Here is a 13,939-nt window from a genome sequence, read left to right on the forward strand (position 1 = left end):
GACTCTTAATTGGCATTGTTCAGAATCGAATGCTTGTCAATCTATCCAGAATGTAACCAGCCGCATTACATTATTGCTGTTTCAAGATCTCTGTCGGCAATTCTGGTATCATGAGGTTAAAGAAATATGAAAAAGTGGAACGCCACTTCTATAACAGTTGCTCCAGAAAACAAGTTGCAGAGCACAAGAAAGCTTCATCAGACTCGACGTGACGGATAATGTTTCCTTTTATTCTGTTTAACAGTGCCTAAGTGGTGTGACGTTGAGTTTAGTTCCTGCAACCACTCTCTGTTAACATGGCGGTTTTTTTGAGTCACGATGAAGAGCCGACACTACTGGGAGAACCAAAGGATATTCCATGCAGTTTCTCCATGCTTTCAAAATCCCCAAAATTAAGTGGAATACGCAACGTGAGAAAGACTTGCACGATGTGATGTTTTTAAAATGTGCCCCAGGCGATTTTCTTTGTATATGGGAGCATGCAGGTGGTGCTGCAAGGGAATGGAATGTGCTGCTTTAAGTTTAACAAACAATGGTAGGCAAATCTTAGATATGGAAAGAAAGCCAAAGAACAAATAAAATTTACAACCCAGGTACAGGCCTTTTGGCCAACCAAGCCTGAGCCGTTTCCAAATTTACTTTCTAAACCTGTACCCTAAGTACTAAGCATCTGTATCCCTTTGCTCCCCACCTACTCATGCATCTGTCCAGATGGATCTAAAATGAATCTACAGTGCCTGCCTCTACCACCTCTGCTGGCAACGCGTTCCACATGACCACGACCCTCTTTGTGAAGTACTTGCCGCTTGTATTCCCCCTTAAACTTTCTACCTCTGACCTTGAAACTGTGATCTCTCGTTATTGAATTCTTCATCCTGGGAAAAAGCTTGTCCCTATTCACCTGTCGATATCCTTTTTTAAACCTCAATCAGGTACCCCCTCAATCTCCTATATTCTAATGAAAACAAACCTATCCTACTCAACATCTCTTCATAGCGGGAACATTCCGTACCAGACAACATCTTCGTCAACATTCTCTGCGCTCTCTCAAAAGCGTCCACGCCCTTTGGGAATGTGGCGACGAGAACTGTGCTCAGTATTCTGAATGCGGCCGAACCAATGACTTGCACAATTTCAACATGATTTGCCAGCTGTTATACGCAATACTCCATCCAGTGAAGGGAAGCATACCATATGCTTTCTTGACCGCTCTATTTACCTGTGCAGCAACCTACAGGGTAGAACGGACCTGCACTCTCACATCTTTCTGCCCATCCACGTTTCCCAAGGCTCTTCCATTCATTGTATAATTCGCTCTCGAATTAGTTTTACCTAAATGTATCACCTCACATTTGTATGCATTGAAATCCATCTGCCACTTTCCTGCCCAACTCTCCAGTCTATCCATATCCTCCTGTATTCATTGACAGTCCCTGATACTTTCTGCTACTCCAGAAAACATTTCTGACATCTACAAAGTTACTGATCAGATCAATGGTGCACTCTTCCAGATCATTTACGTACATCACAAGCAACAATGGCTCCAACACTGACCCCTGTGGAACACCACTGGTCACCTTTCTCCACCTTTTAACACCCTTCAACTACTACTCTCCTGTACTTTATCCGCCGAGGTAGAACACCCTGCACACCATGTAACTTCACTTTCTCCATTATTCTACCATTGGGAACCTTATCAAACGCCTTATTAAAGTTCATGTATATAACATCAACAGTCCTTCCTTCATCTATCAACTTGGTCACTTCCTCAAAGAACTCTATTAACATAGTAAGGCACGTTCTCCCCCGCACAAAAACATGTTGCCGATCACTGATCAGCACAATCCTTTCTAAATATATGTACATTCTGTCCCGCAGTACCCTCTTCGGAAACTGTCACACCACCGAAGTCAGGCTCACTGGTCTGTAGTTTCCCGGAATATCCCTACTGTCCCTCTTGGACATTGGGGCAAAATGAGCAACGCCCAGTCCTATTGCACTTCTCCTGTGATTAAGGATGCTACAAAAATATCTGTCAGTGACCCAGCTATTTTCTCTGTCACCTCCCTCAGCAACCTGGGATAGATCCCATCCGGTCCTTGGGATTTGTGCACCTGAGGAACCTCTATCCTACCCAACACATCTTCCCTACTTGGATTATCGTGATCCAGAATAATCAAACATCTTTCTCTAATCTCAAGATTCATCATGTTCCTCTCCTCAGTGAACTTTAGTGCGAAGTAAACAATCAGAATCTCACCCATTCTCTCAGTTTCGACACACAGCCTTCCTCCATTATCCTCTAGTGGACCAATCTTTTCTCTTTTTACCCGCTTGCTTCTTATGTTAGAATGAAATGTTTTGGGATTCTCCTTAATACTGCTCGCTAAAAGTTCTCGTTATATCCCGCTTTATTCCTCCTTTAAGACTTGTCCTACTCTTCCAATATTGCTCGAAGGCCAATTCTGTTCTTTACTGCCGAGATCTTATGTACTTTCCCTTTTCCTCTTGGCTGGTCGTATAATTTATTCCTATTATTCACGGTTCACGAATCTTGCACTTCCAATACTTTGCCTTCAACTGACCTTGACTCTCCTCCACTATCTTTAACCTATCTTTGGAAGCTTCCTACATATCAAATGTGGACTTCCCTTCAAATAGCTGTGACCAATCCACATTTTCGAGCTCCTGCCTAATATTGATATAATTGCCCGTGGCCCAGTTTATACTATTCCCTTAGCTACACTCTCTTCTTTATTAACGAGTATTTAAAAACTTAAAGAATTGTTGTCACTTTTCCAAAAGAAATCCCCCACCGCAACCTCGACTACCTGTTCTGGCTTGTTCCCCAGTACTACGTCCAATGTGGATGCTTCCCTCGTCGGACCATTGACATACTGCTCTAGAAAACTCTCCTGGGCGCATCTTACAAATTCTACCCCACCTAGTCCTCTGACTCTAAGTGTATCCCAGTCAATGTTGGGAAAATTTAAATCTCCCATGGAGAATGAGTTTGTTTGTTGTGACTATTATGCATTTATATTTAAGGCATTAATAGATAAACACAACCATGGATTGGCAAATGAAACACTCTGGTTAGGGGAAGATTGATTTTGCACCATGGCTTTTGCATGAACTCTTCCAAATCCGAAATATCGGAGCTTCTCGTTGAAGCATTCCTGATAATTTTACAACATTTTCAGCCGTGCTAAGAGGATCCAACACTCAAGACAAATTAAAGCTAACATGACTGTGATGCTTTTGCCTCATAGCGAATTGACGATCACAAAATACAGAGGAGCAATACTTGAAAACATTGTTTTGAATGATAATTGAAATTAAAGTGTCCCGCATTTTATGACCACCCATAGAGACATTTGCTTCCCATTTTCTTCAAGAAGATAATTTACATTAGAATGGTACACATTTATCCTCACACAACTTCGTCGATATAGATTGGTGTGCGAATTGTTAGAATAGAAGCAAAGTGGTGGAATGAGGGGGAAATGTGTTAATAATACTGAACGACCGTTGGCTCCTTTTTATCTAGGATTCTCATCCAATTAGAAGTGTTACAGGTATGCCACTTCACTTTCCAGCTTCTTCCGAAATAAGCAGCATTTTTTGTAAGTTCAACAGGATGAGCAAATAAACAGACAACAAAAATCTAACTTCATTGAAAATGTATGGGAATGGAAACATTGAATGGGTGAGGCCACATCTGGGTTTGCACAAAATAATTAAATCAGAAAATAGTTTTTTGGTCAAATGAGATCCTAATGAAGGTGCGTTTGCACAGGATGTCAGTTGAACAGAATTGGAGTGAAATGGTACGAGCAGTCGGGATTTGGAAGATCTTTTCTATTTTCCAAATATGTATTTATTGTAAACGAGTCCTTCTGAGAATTGTGGAGTTTGAACTTCAGAAAGGCAAACGTGGTCTCACAGTTTGACTCTGGTCGCACAAAGAAGCATTGATTCAGGTGGTGAGATGGTGCACCTAGTGTGTGAATCGAGAAATATTCTAAAGGTGGAAGATAGTCTTGTTCAAATTCCGAAATCACCCAGAGCAGCGGAACGGAGCTTCTGTTCAATGTTGAAGAGAATGATTTGGTCTTACCAGCACTGAAATAAGAAGATCTACAAAGGGGAATTTTGAGGGTTAAAAATATATGACTTGAATGCTGGCACTTACTAACAATACTACCAGACGCAACTAAAAGAAGACAGTTAGATAATGAGAGCACGAATACAACTAGCAGTGAATTCTAAAGTTTCAACTGTAAAAGGAATCTCTTTGGGAGCACCAATCGTATCTATAGTGCTGCACTGAAATGCAAGAATAATAATCCAGATAAGTTCGTTTGATGTGTACATATATAAAAAAGAACAATTATCATTACTTACGAGGAACACCAACAATTGCAAGCATAGGATAGTAGAAGTATTGAACAATATGAAGTATATACTGGATCCGCCAAGCTACTGACATCCGATTGTAAAATAAAGAAAGAAAGTAAACAGTCCATGGTAAATCTCTCTTAATTGGGGTTGCATTCCAATATTTTGATCCAAGATTCTCAGCACTTGATGCAAGGTTCCACGCTGGTATTCGCAGAGCCTGGTGCATTGTTGTACCATACCAATCTGTTATTGTGATATGCTGATCCATTTGTTGTTAAATTTCAATGGTGGGTTTTGGATTCAAGAGGATTTTCATAAGATGTCGATGTATTGACACAAAGCTCCTCTTCTGTCAGTCTCAGTCTGTATCTGTATCCACTTATCTCTGTTGGTAACCAAGATATTGGTCCCTCTCATACTGTTGGAAAAAATATGGCAAGGACTCACTTATGTAGGTACAAATCACGCAATCCCCGCTCAATTAATAGAAATACAATCCATGGGGACAGGCATTAATTAGTCAATGAACAAATAGTCATGTTATTCTGCTCAATGCAGTGCAGTCGGAAAGGAATTCATGGGAGGAGCCAATGATTCAATTACAAAAATAGCGAAGGGATGAACTTGAATATTTAAATCTACCATGTATGTGAGATGATGTTATATACCAAAGAATTATTGCAGCTATTAAACCAAATGTAGTATTTGCATAAATTGATGCAGTGCCTTGAAGTTACGTATATGGAGTCACAAAAGTGATGTGGCAAAGTGTATTTCGAAGGATTAATTACAGCAGCTGAAATCAACTGAATAAAGAGACTAGAAATGAATTTGAGATTCACTAAGAAATGAAAACATTAGCTGTGCTCAAAATACTGATGATTTCTGCAATTTTGTGAGCCTGGAGATGAATGTGGAAATCGCGAAGGGTTAAGTGCTGAGGACAGGGATAGAGACAGGAAGTTTTATGGGGTTTGTGTGATCACGATAAGATGAAAGAATTGAAGCTGAAAACAAGCATATAGTTCGTCGTTAAAATTTTAGGTGAGCAAAAACTCAAATTCTAAAATTAAGTTGGACATTTGAGATTTTAACCAGTAAGGCAAACGAGAAGTTTTTGCAACAACTCAGGAAACTTTACTATATTATAACACAATTGGGGCAGCGACCTGACAGGTGTACCACAGCTGTTGCTTTCTGGTTCAGCTTAGGACGCAGGCATAAACTAAGTTGGTTCGTCTCCATTTCCAAAGCCTCGAGGATATTCCACTGCAGTTTGCAAGCAGCGTAACTTCAAACTGTCAGATAGGTATCTTAGTCAGTGAAAGCAGTTCTTTATTAATTCGTTCGAAGCCACAAACTTACAGCCTGGTGAATTTATGCATTACATGATGACTGACCGTGACTACGTGAAATTTATTTCTAGTTTTGCTACATACGCATCTTCAATCTATATTTGAGTCGAAAGTGGAGACATACGCTGATAGAACCTGTATATTGACGTTCTTGAGATCGTGTCTCAGTCCTCAGTCAATTGGCAATGCTGCATTGAATCGAGCATTTACTCATTTTTGACCATTTTCTTCTGCTGAGCTGAATGCTTTTAACAGTTCATTCGCCTGTATGCCTCAAATGCTAAACAAAGGCAGGACATAATGATCCGTATAAATTGTATTAAGGTACAATACAGTAAATAACGACATATATAAAAACTTTATTTGCAGGTTGACTCGTGTATACATATTTTATTTAGTCAATTGTTCTTTATTTCATATACATTTACAAGTCACAGCTGCTATTACATTTTCTTCATGAGGGCTACCAAACTGGGAGTAAACCATCTGTGTCTTATTCAACCTTGAAAATGTAGACCGTGAACGGAATTCTCCCCACATAACAAATGTATCGTTAAACACAGGGTTCTTTTCTAAGCCTGCTTGAAATCCCATGGCATATTCCTTTTTCAAAGGAAGTGGTGTCACATATTGCTAGAGTTCGAAGATTTCCCACCAACAACTATATCGCTTAACACAAAAATTTCTTCTAAGCTTGCTTGAAATTCATGGTAAATTCCTTTCTTCAAAGAAATGGAGTCACGTATTTTTCAAAGTTTACTGGCCACTATGAGTAATACTATGACATCATCTTAATCAGTTTATATGAACTGATTACGTAATGGTAACTGAATCAAATTGATGCAAGAATGTTAGCTTCCGGAGTACAGAAAAGTTGTAAAATACCACTGCTGATAAGAAAAAAGGAAACTCTGTGAGGTTGGGCAATTTTATATGGAGGATTGTGGAGTCCAAGGCAGGCGAGAGATTTATGTATGATTGAATTGTGTCATATACTTTTAAAGATGTTTGATTTTAGTCATATGATGTTATGGCTAATTTGATACAGAATACAGTGCAACTTATTCATGAGTGTGGCCATCTTCTGGTGCCATCTTAAAACGCAAAAAAAAAAGTTTTGACGTGCGATATAAAGGCAGATGAATAAAAATAAAATTGTTCAACTTTACTGTCCACTTCTTGAAGTTCTCCGGTATGAGCCATGATCCTGGTGGAGAGATAGCAGTCCCTTCACCGTACCACTGCAGCTGGGATGGAAATTGCCACAGTTAGAATCCGTCCTGCCGGACCAACGCCCTCGCTGGTATGAGACCTCGCTGGACTCGCCATTGCCACCGTTGCCTGGGTAGTGTTCAGGTCAAAATTCGAGTCTGTTACTGCCTGAATCCGGAATAGAGTGCGAAAAGTATGCCACATGTGACAAGGTTCACGAAAGGAGTTGCGACTAGAAAAGATTGTAAAAACCGCGAAGCGTTTTAAGGCTGGAGGACGTTATCGAGTTCGGGAGTGCTGTATCTATCAGAGATGACTGTGTGGGTGTAAAACTTATCGCGGTTGACTGGGGCTCCAATCATATGGACGGTTCAAATCACGGAGATATTTCTAACTGTGTGTGAACTATTTAACATCAAGGTTTTTCTTTAAACAATGCAATACTGTCAGCTTTGATACTTGGCGTGAATTGTATCATGGACTGCTGAGATGAATCTTGAAGTTATCATATGCAAGAGCAGACGGAGGTGCATTAAAAACTTCAGTCGAGATGTTAAAACAAACTAAATGGGTTCTGAATTGAATACGCTGGGTGGCAACATGAGGTCTGCAAGCTAAGACATGAGTCGCAGCTCTTTACAGGCTAAATCATGAACATGTGTTTGGGAATTGGCTGCATAACACTGAAATAGTTGTAGGAAAAGCGACGAAGTCTTTAATCAAATGTCAAGGAAAGAAACCTGTGCCACTCTTGAATGCAGACAAAATGCCTTGTACTTATCCCAGTTTTTTTCCCTTTGAGCACGTGGTCCTCGATATTTGGAAATGCTTCCCTCAGATCTCAACGGCTGATTCCAGTAATGTGAGCTCTTTTGATTCAACCACAGGGTGACTTCCAGCAGTCCAGTTTGGCGAGTTCCCATCTTGGCAGCTTTGACCCTGTTTGGTGGCCCTCTTTGAAAGCCTTCTTCAGTGACGACGAACAGTTTTTATAATCTAGGATAGTCCCATCTTGTATTGGCTGTCTCAGCCTGACGTGACGGTTTCCCACAGCCGGGGTTTCTAGCCCAGCATTGTCGGATCCTTCTGGCATGGGAGAAAGGGAGCATTGCAGTTTCTGGAAATCAGAGTCGAAGACTCTGGCGATGGAGTAGCACAGCCAGTCAGACAGCATCCACGGAGCAGGACAATCGACGTGTTGGGCACAAGCCGTTGATGAGGAATGAGGGGCTGGAAAAGAAGACCTGAGAGATAACTGGGATGGGGTGGGACTAAGGAGAAGGTAGCTGAAAATGCAATAGTTAAATGAGGTTGGGGTGAAGATGATAGCTCAGAGAGAAGGGTGGAGCGGATGGGGAGGACGAAGGTGGACAAGTAGGACAAGTGAAGAGGGCGAAGCCGCGTTGGAAGTTTGGATTTGGAATTAGTTGGGGAAGGGGAACTAAGGAAACTTGCGAAATCCACACTGATCCTGTTTGGTTGGATTGTCCCAGGTGGTAGATATTCAGAAGTTCTTAAGGTTCAAGTTGAGGAGCAGAGGAGTCCCAACTTTGTTGATGTTGGAGAAGTGAGCTTCAAGGGCGGAGGTGCGAAAGTTGGATGTGATACGTAGGAGACCATCATCGACCACTTGGGACAGGAAATTGTGGTCTTTGAAGAAGGAGGCCATGGTGTGTTCTGTAGTGGAATTGGTCGTCCTGGAAGCAGGTGCGGCAGAGGCAGATGAATTGGAAATATGGATGTCGTTTTTACAGGAGACAAAGTGAGAGGGCATGTAGTCCAGTTAGCTGTGGGAATCTTAGAGTTTGTAGTAAATGTCTGTGTTGAGTCAGTCATCGTAAATGGAAATGGAGAGGTCCTGGAAAGGGAGGGACAGTCCGAGATGGTCAGGTGCAACTGAGGTCGAGGTGGAATGTGTTTATGATGTTGATGAAGTGTTTAAACACCTCGTGGGATAGAGTCAACAATGCAGCGGAGGTAACAGCGGGAGGGCGGGGGGGGGGGTTGTGGGCGGGGGTGGTATCGGTGTTGCTGCAGAAGATAGACTGTTCCACATATTCAACGAAAGGGCAGGCAGAGCTGGGGACCACGCGTGTGTCCATGGCTACGCTGGGGGAAAGGCAATTATGATGCAGTTAGGCAAGATTTAGGAAGCATAGAATGGGGAAGTAAACTGCAGGGGATGGGCACATTAGAAATGTCGCGCTTATTCAACGAAAAGCTCCTGTGTGTCCGAGATAAGTATGGACCTGTCAGGCAGGGAGGAAGCTGTAGAGCGCGGGAGACCTGGTTTACGAAGGAAGTGGAATCTCTGGTCAAGAGGAAGAAGAAGGCTTATGCTAGCATGAGATATGAAGGCTTAGTTATGGTACTTGAGGGTTACCAGGTAGTCAGGAAAGACATATAGAGAGAGCTCAGAAGAGCCAGGAGGAAACATGAGAATTTGTTGGCGGATAGATTCAGCGAAAACCCTAAGGCTTTCTATCGGTATTTAAGGAATTAAAGAATGACGAGAGTAAGATTAGGGCCAATCATTTGAGTGGGAGCAGCGGCCGAGTTGAGGTGAACCCGGGAGACTACAGCTAAGGTAAGAGTTTTTTTCAAAATTACTTACCTGTAGCGGGCATCGGTGTTTTGTTTTCTCTCTCCTTCACAGAAAGAGCGGGAGCAGCAGAGGAAGTGACGGCAAGCAGAGGGGCAGCCGAGACCCGGAAGCAGTTAGTGTAAGCTTAGCTGGGTTAGTTTTTTCCCCCTTTAAAAGCGTGAAGGAGAGGAACCCGAGGCACTACACGGGTAGTGCCTCCCACCCGCCCTCCTCCTCTAACCTAATAATAACATCTGTTGTGGCAAGCAGGTAAGTGCTGAATTTTGCTTGTATTATTTAGACACAGTTTTTGTTTAAACAGTTAGCTTTAGAGGGATGGCAGTGAAGGCAGTGCAATGTTCCTCCTGCAACATGTATGAGGTGAGGGATGCCATCGACATCCCTGCCGATTACACTTGCAGGAAGTGCACCCATCTCCAGCTCCTCCAAGACCGTGTTAGGGAACTGGAGCTGGAGTTGGATGAACTTCGGATCATTCGGGAGGCAGAGGGGGTCATAGATCAGAGTTATAGGGAAGTAGTAACTCCAAAGATGGCAGATAGATGGGTTACAGTGAGGGGGACTGGGAGGAAGCAGCCAGTGCAGGGACCTCCTGCGGCCATTCCCCTCAAGAACAAGTATACCGTTTTGGATACTTGTGGGGGGGATGACTTACCAGGGGTAAGTAACGGGGCTCAGGTCTCTGGCACGGAGCCTGTCCCCGTTACTCAGAAGGGAAGGGTGAAGAAGAGCAGAGCAGTAGTAATTGGGGACTCGATAGTTCGTGGCACAGATAGGCGGTTTTGTGGGAACGAGAGAGACTCACGTTTGGTATGTTGCCTCCCAGGTGCAAGGGTACGTGATGTCTCTGATCGTGTTTTCCGGGTCCTGGAGGGGGAGGGGGAGCAACCCGAAGTCGTGGTCCACATTGGCACCAACGACATAGGTAGGAGGAGTGCTGAGGATGTTAGACAGGCTTTCAGGGAGCTAGGTTGGAAGCTTGGAGTTAGAACAAACAGAGTTGTTGTCTCTGGTTTGTTACCCGTGCCACGTGATAGAGATTCGAGGAATAGGGAGAGAGAACAATTAAATGCGTGGCTTCAGGGATGGTGCAGGAGGGAGGGGTTCCAGTTTTTGGATAACTGGGGTTCTTTCTGGGGACGGTGGGACCTCTATAAACAGGATGGTCTACACCTGAACCTGAGGGGAACCAGTATCCTTGGGGGGAGGTTTGCTAGTGCTCTTGGGGGGGGTTTAAACTAACTCGGCAGGGGCATGGGAACCCAGATTGTAGCTTCAGGGTGCAGGGCCTGGAGTGTAGGGAGGTGAGGAACATGGCATCAATTTCCAAGGAGGGTGCCTGTAAACAGGGAAGTTGTTTGAAGTGTGTATACTTCAATGCAAGAAGTATACGAAATAAGGTAGGTGAACTTGCAGCGTGGGTTGGTACCTGGGACTTCGATGTTGTGGCTATTACGGAGACATGGCTAGAACAGGGACAGGATTGGCTGTTGCAGGTTCCGGGATTTAAATGTTTTAGTAGGTTTAGAGGTGGGGGTAAAAGAGGGGGAGGTGTGGCATTGCTTGTCAAAGATAGTATTACAGCGGTGGAAAGGACGATGGATGAGGACTTGCCATCTGAGGTAGTTTGGGCTGAGGTTAGGAATAGGAAAGGTGAGGTCACCCTGTTAGGAGTCTTTTACAGGCCTCCTAATAGTCCTAGAATCATTGAAGAAAGGATTGGGAAGGTGATTCAGGAGATGAGTGACAGTAATAGGGTGGTTGTTATGGGGGACTTTAACTTTCCTGATATTGATTGGGAAAGCTATAGCTCAAGTTCGTTAGATGGGTCAGTGTTTGTTCAATGTGTGCAGGAGAGTTTCCTGACACAATATGTAGACAGGCCAACAAGAGGTGAGGCCATACTGGATTTGGTTCTGGGTAACGAACCAGGCCAGGTGTTAGAATTAGAGGTAGGTGAGCACTTTGGGGATAGTGACCATAATTCGGTGATTTTTACACTCGTGATGGAGAGGGATAAGTGTGTACTACAGGGCAAGAATTATAGCTGGGGTAAGGGAAATTATGATGCGGTGAGGCATGACTTAGGATGTGTGGCTTGGAAAAGTAGACTCCAAGGCAAGAGTGTAAATGATATGTGGAACTTGTTCAAGGGGCAACTATTGAGTGTCCTTGATGATTATGTACCTGTCAGGCAGGTAGGAAAGGGTCGTGCGAGGGAGCCGTGGTTTAATAAGGAATTGGAATCCCTTGTTAAATGGAAGAGGGCGGCCTATCTCAAGATGAGACGTGAAGGTTCAATTGGGGCGATAGAGAGTTATAGGGTAGCCAGGAAGGACCTGAAGAGAGAGCTAAAAGCAGCAAGGAGGGGACACTAAAGGTCCTTAGTAGATAGGATTAGGGAAAACCCTAAGGCTTTCTATAGGTATGTTAGGAATAAAAGAATGACTAGGGTAGGAATAGGTCCAGTCAAGGATAGTAGGGGGAAGTTGCGTGTGGAGGCGGAAGAGATTGGGGAGACACTGAATGAATACTTTTCTTCAGTATTCACTCAGGAACAGGGCATTGTTGTCGATGAGAATACTGAGGCACAAATAAGTAGAATGGATGGCTTTGAGGTATGTAGAGAAGAGGTGTTGGAAATCCTGGAAAAGGTGAAAATAGATAAGTCCCCTGGGCCTGATGGCATTTATCCTAGGATTCTCTGGGAAGCAAGGGAGGAGATTGCAGAGCCATTGGCCTTGATTTTTATGTCCTCTTTGTCTACAGGAGTAGTCCCAGAAGACTGGAGGATAGCAAATGTGGTTCCCTTGTTCAAAAAGGGGAGTAGGGATAGCCCTAGTAACTATAGGCCGGTGAGTCTCACTTCTGTTGTGGGCAAAGTCTTAGAGAGAATTGTAAGGGATAGGATTTATGCACATCTAGATAGGAATAATGTGATCAAGGATAGTCAGCATGGTTTTGTGAAGGGCAAGTCGTGCCTCACAAACCTTATTGAATTCTTTGAAAAGGTGACGAAGGAGGTTGATGAGGGGAAAGCGGTAGATGTGGTATATATGGATTTTAGTAAGGCGTTCGATAAGGTTCCCCATGGTAGGCTACTGCAGAAAATACGGAGATATGGCATTGAGGGTGAGTTGGAGGTTTGGATTAGGAATTGGCTGGATGGAAGAAGACAGAGGGTAGTAGTTGATGGCAAAGTTTCTTCATGGAGTGCCGTCACTAGCGGTGTTCCGCAAGGATCTGTTTTGGGACCATTGCTGTTTGTCATTTTTATAAATGACCTGGAAGAGGGGTTAGAAGGTTGGGTGAGCAAGTTTGCGGATGACACGAAAGTCGGAGGAGTTGTTGACAGTGAGGAAGCATGTGGCAGGTTACAGCAGGATATAGAGAAGCTGCAGAGCTGGGCAGAAAGGTGGCAGATGGAATTCAATGTAGCTAAGTGCGAGGTGATTCACTTTGGGAAGAATAACAAAAAGATGGGGTACTGGGCTAATGGTCGGATACTTGGTAGTGTGGATGAGCAGAGGGATCTTGGTGTCTATGTACACAGATCTCTGAAAGTTGCCACCCAGGTAAATAGTGCGGTGAGGAAGGCATATGGCGTACTGGCTTTTATTGGTAGAGGAATTGAGTTCTGGAGTCCTGAGGTCATGATGCAGTTGTATAAGACTCTGGTACGGCCGCATCTGGAATATTGTGTGCAGTTTTGGTCGCCATACTATAGGAAGGATGTGGAGGCATTGGAACGGGTGCAGAGGAGGTTTACCAGGATGTTGCCTGGTATGAAAGGAAAATCGTATGAGGAAAGACTGAGGCACTTGGGGCTGTTTTCACTAGAGAAAAGAAGGTTTAGGGGTGACTTGATTGAGGTGTACAAGATGATTAGGGGGTTAGATAGGGTCGACAGTATGAACCTTTTCCCGCGTATTGAGTCGGGTATTACAAGGGGGCATAGCTTTAAATTAAGGGGGGGTAGATATAGGACTGATGTTAGGGGTAGGTTCTTCACTCAGCGAGTCGTTAGTTCATGGAATGCCCTGCCAGTAACAGTGGTGGACTCTCCCTCTTTATGGGCATTTAAGAGGGCATTGGATAGGTATATGGAGGATAGTGGGTTAGTGTAGTTTAGGTGGGCTTGGATCGGCGCAACATCGAGGGCCCAAGGGCCTGTACTGCGCTGTATTCTTCTATGTTCTATGTTCTATGTTCTAGAAGTTGGAAGTTGTGTGTGGAGTCAGAGGAGATAGGAGAAGACCTAAATGAATATTTTTCGACAGTATTCACCCTAGAAAACGACAATGTTGTCGAGGAGAATACTGAGATACAGGATACTAGACTTGGTGGGATTGAGGTTCACAAG

At 43.6% G+C, this 13,939-nt stretch overlaps 1 pseudogene; it reads right to left on the bottom strand.

The window, feature by feature from the left end:
* The window catches only part of LOC148136496 (uncharacterized), a 41,248-nt pseudogene that overhangs the window by 2,393 nt on the left and 24,916 nt on the right, over positions 1-13,939 (bottom strand).

The sequence above is a fragment of the Chiloscyllium plagiosum genome, unplaced genomic scaffold, assembly GCF_037043375.1.
Source record: "Chiloscyllium plagiosum isolate Xiang-an unplaced genomic scaffold, Cpla_swu_hap1 HiC_scaffold_45, whole genome shotgun sequence".
Lineage (NCBI taxonomy): Eukaryota > Metazoa > Chordata > Chondrichthyes > Orectolobiformes > Hemiscylliidae > Chiloscyllium > Chiloscyllium plagiosum.